The sequence below is a fragment of the Colobus angolensis genome, unplaced genomic scaffold, assembly GCF_000951035.1.
Source record: "Colobus angolensis palliatus isolate OR3802 unplaced genomic scaffold, Cang.pa_1.0 Scaffold65, whole genome shotgun sequence".
In the NCBI taxonomy this organism is placed as follows: domain Eukaryota; kingdom Metazoa; phylum Chordata; class Mammalia; order Primates; family Cercopithecidae; genus Colobus; species Colobus angolensis.
Window position 1 is genome coordinate 4270642 of NW_012120154.1, and position 5869 is coordinate 4276510.

The following is a 5869-nucleotide window of genomic DNA, read 5'->3' on the forward strand; positions in this document are numbered from 1 at the left end:
CGGCAGATGTCTGATGGGGCTTCTGGCAAAACTTGGGAAGGAGAGCTCTTGCGTCGGGAGACAAGGCTACAATCAATGGGTGCTCAGGGGTGGCCCCGCTGCAGAGGTGAGGTCTGAGAAGGGACTTGACAATGTGAGGAAGCCTAGGACGCATGATCCGAGGCAAAGAGAACAGCAGATGCAAAGGCCGCCAGGTAGGGCAGGGGTTTGAAGAGGAGGAGCAAGGAAGCCAGAGAGGAAGGCGGAAGAACTGGCTGGTGGGAGGATGGGCACAGGTCACACGGGGGCTGAAGAGCTACGTTTCTAGCTTAGAAGAACAGCTGGTATGCAGAGGGACTTCCAGCCCATGGGCACTGCCATCTGATTTGAGCCTCTGGTTGTTGTTGTGGGCATAGATGGTGCATTTTCGCAACAGGGCAAATGCGGAACTGGCACATGGCATTTGCTGCCCACCTGGCTCCCAGACTGCATTTGTCCTAATGATATCCGTGGCTCACCGCACCCTACAGGGGCCTCGGAAGGAGAGCCAGCGCCACCTCCACCTCGCCACCATGGCAGGGGCTCCTGATGGGTCTCAGGGTGAGCACACTCTCTGCCAGTGACAGGTCAGGTGTGGGCAGTGACCAGTCTCAGCCAATGAGACATCAGGGAGGGCCCGCAGGTGGCCTCAGACCCCGCCAACCTGGATACGGAGGCCGACCTATGAGTCTGACTCGAGTTGGGGAAGAGCAGAACACACAAGGGGCCGATGCTCCCTGCCAGGCAGTACTGTGGATGGGCTTGTGGCCTGCGTGAGGCTGAGCAGGGATTTCTGTCACTTGTGGCAGAAAACTTCCCACTGGCTAGTGAGCACTGTGTCCATCCCAAGGGACAGACTGACAGGCTATGGCTTGTCCCCGCCATGGAACACAGCAGAGCGCTGAAAAGAATGAGGAGGTATCCTCCCATCCTGAAAAGGACCCAGCGACGAGAGATGTCGTCTCTTCTCAACCAGGGGTCACTTTGCCCCCTAGGTAGGTTGCCAGGTTGAGCAAATAAAAATGCAGGGCAGCCGGTTCGAGCTGAATTTTAGACAGTGCATATTAACTAGATGTCTTGTATTTACTCTGGCAGCCTTACCCCCAGGGGACATTTGGCAATGTCTGGAGGCATTTTTGGTTGTCACTGGGGATGGTTAGGTGCCACCAGCATCTGGTGGGAAGGCACCAGAGATGCTGTCATACATTCTACAATGCATAGGACAGCTTACGAAAAAAAAAAATGTCTAGCCTAAAATGTTAGTTGTGACAAGGGTGAGAACCTCTGTATTAAATGAAAGATAGCAACAATTCCATAAGATATGGTAGGATCCCATTTGTACGTCCTGTATTTACTCTGGCAGTCTTACCCCCGGGGACATTTGGCAATGTCTGGGGTTGTCACTGGGGAGGGGGTTGTGTGTGTATGTGTATTTTTTTTTTTTTTCTTTTTCCACACTCAACTAAGCTGTACAATTGCATAGAAAAAGGTACGGAAGGTCACATACCTAAGTCATGTGGAGTAGGGAGTGGTCATTCCTTTTACTCTAAATACCTTCTGCAGTGTTTTATTTATTTGTGAAGTTAATGATAACTGAAGTGAATATACATGTGTATACATACATACAGAAAGCATGCCAATCAAAACAATAGATATTTCACAAAGTAAACACAACCACGGCACAGCCTCCTGATGAAGATGAAGAACATGGCCAGTGCTCCATGAGGCCCTTCGCAGCCCTGCCAGCCTCTCCCTCGAGGGCTGCGAGGGGAACTGCTGTCCTGACTTCCAACCTGCTTTGGGCCCCACATGAACCGAATCCTGTCCGACACCCTTGTTTGAGACTGGCGTCTTTCCCTCAGCGACGCGTCATGATTCATTCATGTGGATCGGAGCAGCGGTTGGATCATTTTCGTTGCTGTGAAATACACCACAATGGATTTATGCATTCAACCGTTGATGGACATTTGGGTTGTTTCCCGTTTGGCAAGACGATGAAGAAAGCTGGTATGAGCATTCTTTCACACGTCTTTTCTTGGGCATATGTACTCGCTCCTGTTGAGTGTAAACCTAGGAATGAATCGCTCAGTCATAGGGCAAATGTGTGTTCCTCTTTCCTAGATACCATTCGAGTTTCCAGAGTGCTTGTAGAGGTTTACACTGCCATCCACCAGAGATGAAAGTTCCACTTGGGCTGCTGCCTCCTGGCCAAGCCTGGCTAGGTTGTAGCTTTTGCGCTTTACTCCCTCTGGTGGGTGTGTCAATTGCTAATCACTGCGATTTTCATTTGCATTTCCCTGATGATGAAGCTGAGCACTTTTTCATATCTTTATGGGCCATTTGATTGTCCTCTTTTGTGAAATGCCTATTCGGACCATTGGTCCATTTTTCTATGAGGTTATCTCCGTTTCTCTCATTGATTTGTAATTAAGAGTCCTGTTGCAAATATCTTTCCCCACTGTGTGGTTTCTTGCCTTTTCCTTCGCTTACAACGCTCCCCGCTGTCCTGAATCCTAGCATCACCCAGGCCTAGGTAATAGAAGGGTGGCCTTTGTAAAGTGACTCAAGGCTGAAAAGGGAACAGACACTCTTACCATAATAAGCCACAGGCTGAAAAACAGCTGGAGGTGAATCTTTGCCGCGTGAATGGTCTGGCTGTCTTTTATAAAAGTAACTCGATCGGATTAGACCCCATGAGGGCCTCTGCTCCTCCCCACTCCCCTTTCCCTGAGGACCTAATTCCCCACTGGGTCAGTCGCGGAACCAGATAGAGCTGGGGACTCACGACGCATGCTGAAGACTGGATACAAGAGGAGGAAGGACTTTGGTGGAGAGAAGGAATCAAAAGGAACCAAGGTACGCAGCTCGGGGGCAGCGGAGGTGAGAACATGGGAGAGGGTTCCAGGAAAGGGCTTACTGCTCTCATGGGCAGGACACATTGAGTAGATCCCATCCTGTGGTCTCTGTATAGGCCAGAGCCACTTCTCTGCCTTTCTATGAAGCCACTTGGCCCCTTGCCTGAATCACTGCAGCATCCTCTTTACTGGCCTGCCTGCTTCAGCCCTGGCCATCTTTCACCCCCATCTGTGCCCAGCAGCCAGAACTAGCAAGATCGTTAAACACGAACATCAGAGTGCATTTCTCCTACAAAGCCTCCAGTGGCTACTTCTTGCCCTTAGAATGCATCGCAAACTCCTTCCAGGAGTGGCCATTCAGGCAGGATGTGATCTGGGTGGGAGAGCCTCCCCTGCCACTTTCCTGACCCACAGCCACACTGGCCACGTGTTGCTCAAACAACCACAAGTGTTCCAGCCTTAGGGCCTTTGTACTTACCGCCGCCTCCATCTAGAATGGTACATATATCCCAACTTTGCCACGCCAGCTTCTTATCATTTTGGGCGCATCTCAGGGTCACCTCCCCCGTGGCGTCTTCCCTGAGCCCTCCAATCTGGCCCTACCCTGGGTCAGCATCCCCTCACTCTGTTTTCTTTCCTTCATGCCGCCAGCCACTCTGAAATGAACTATTTTTCTATTTTGCTTGCAGAATGTGAGACAAGAGGACTTGCTGGCAGGGTCCGCTGCTGTGTCCCCAGAATCCCAGCATGTGCCTGACACACAGCAGGTGCCTGATTGATAGTGATGGTTCCCCAAAGGCTGCTGGAGTCACCACTGGGAGTCTGCGCAGGCTCCACCCTCTGGGGAGGTGTGCTTGGTAGAGGACAAGAAGGCTACTTGTTGGGGGTTACTTTAGTACGTGGGTGAAGAGTAAAAAGTAATTAATAATAACGAAAGAAAACGATTGAGTTGGGTGAACCATTGGCGTCCTTGAGCCTTGCAGACTTACGGCACCCACAGGGTAGGGCATGGGGTCCGGGAGTGAGGCGTGCGTACCTTCCACTTCCAGAGGGGCACCCTCTTGGGCTGCCCGGGATGAGACCAAGTGGCCCTGGTGGCCAGGACGTAGGTTACCTGAATGCCCACCGGCCCTGGGTGGCTCCCAGCTCTGAGTCGGGCAGCCTAGTCTACTCGGGGGCCAGGCAGGCACAAAGATGAGTGAGGCAACTCCCGCAACAGAACAGGAAGGAGAGAATCTGCTAGAAACTGGAATCCTAATGCCCTGGCCCAGAGCCATTCCCAGTGAAAATAAAAACAAGATTTGAAATGGGGCTGCCACCAGAGTAGGTTAGGAGTGACCCCACAGCAGCCCTCTGCGTTGGCTGAAAAGCTGACGCATCTGGGGGTCACACAGCCTGAGCGGGGAGGGCTCTGAGGTGGAGCCTCGCTTCGCAGACACATAAACTGAGGCCTCGAAAGGGGGCCTGGCCAGCATGCAGGTGTGGAGTCCCAGCCCAGTGCTCTTTCCTCCAAGCCTTGAACTCGGGGATGGTCAGAGGTCGAGAGGGTAGGAGAACGTGGGAGCATGGGGAAGGGGCAGAGTGAGAGGAGCCTTTGGGGCAGTGAGAGGAGACTGCAGGCCTGGCAGGATGAGAGCAGTGGGAGGGTGCCCCCACTGAGAGAGTCAATGCCAGCACCCGGCACCTGTCACTCGAGGAGAGGTGAGGGAGGGGGAGGAGGGCAGGGCTAGGGCATTAGGATTCCAGACAGCTCTCGACACCCAATTTTCCAGCTGGGTGCCCTAGCCTGCTCTCTGAGCCTCCTGCCAGAGCCAGTCTAATTGACGGGGAGAGAGGAAGTTGCTGGGGGTGGGGGCAGGAGAGGAGAAGAGCAAGGGACTAGAGAACAGGAAGAAGACAGAGAGGAGGAGGGAGAGAAGAGAGAAGATGGAGAGGAAGAGATGGGAGAAGGACCCAGAGGAGAGAGGGGAGGAGGAGGAGAGGAGGGAGGAGGGAGGAGAGGCAGGCAGGTGGCCACTCGGCCCAGGGGACTGCAAGGGAGGAGGGTTGACTGTCTGATGCAGCTGGAAGGGAATCAAGAAATGGCACCCCTCATTTAAAAGAGGAGGAACCGGGCCCGGAGAGGAGAAGCCATGTATCGGGGTCCCACGGCCCACTGAGGCAGGGACAGGATTAGAGGGCAGAGCCTGGTTTCCTGACTTCCAGGCAGGGGAGGGAGATGGAATAGGGCAGGGGGTAGGGGTGGGGGAGTTCTGAGAGGGGAGGGCCCCTCTGAGGCTGCTGGAGGTGGGGTGAAAGGAGACTTCCTGGAGGCCTCGGCTTGTGCGGACGCACCACCTTGCCTGGCCCGCCTCCCGGCACCCCCCCTCGGTGGCTACCCACAGCCAACGTGGAGCAGGGATGCCTGGCACTCCTGACACACTCTGCCAGAGCTGCCGCCTCCCACCCTGGGGTGCTGATGGGAGTAATCAGTGCTAATGACAGGACTGGGGGCTCTGGGGTCACACATACTCTCAGCCCCCAGGGGCCCAGGCCTGGGGAGGGGGAAGGGGCTGGCAGGTGGGTCTAGGGGCCTGCAGTGGGGAGGCAGGGAGGAAGAGTGGGTAGGTCCTGGGGCTGTCTCTAAAGCCTCCTCAGCAACGTGGGGTCGGAAGTGGGCCTGAGTGAGTGGGTCCCTCCCCTCACCCCCTGGGTGGCCGAAGCTCACTGAGGTCACCGAGTCCCCTGCAGCCACCCGACAGTGTCTGCTCAGTCAGCTGCACACTGCGTGCCAGAGGGACCTTCTCAGGCTGCAAACTCAAGTGGCAGCAATGGAACTTCTTCTGCCTCCAGGAGCAAAACTGAATCATTTCCTTGGCTCCCACCCTGTTCCTGCCATTTATACTACTACCTGGCCCCTTCAAGACAAACTCTAGACAAACTCGGCCCACATGGGGGTTTCACCGTTGAATCAGGTTCTCCTTGGAACCGCCCACTCCTGGGCATCTGTGACTCCA

At 54.5% G+C, this 5869-nt stretch overlaps 1 long non-coding RNA gene across 1 annotated transcript; it reads left to right on the plus strand.

Annotated features, from left to right (window-relative positions):
- The first annotated feature begins 1175 nt into the window (after window positions 1-1175).
- On the plus strand, window positions 1176-3814 carry LOC105527805. The gene is made up of 2 exons (XR_001004269.1): window positions 1176-2874; window positions 3563-3814. It is a non-coding gene; the product is annotated as an uncharacterized LOC105527805 (long non-coding RNA).
- Window positions 3815-5869: the final 2055 nt, after the last annotated feature.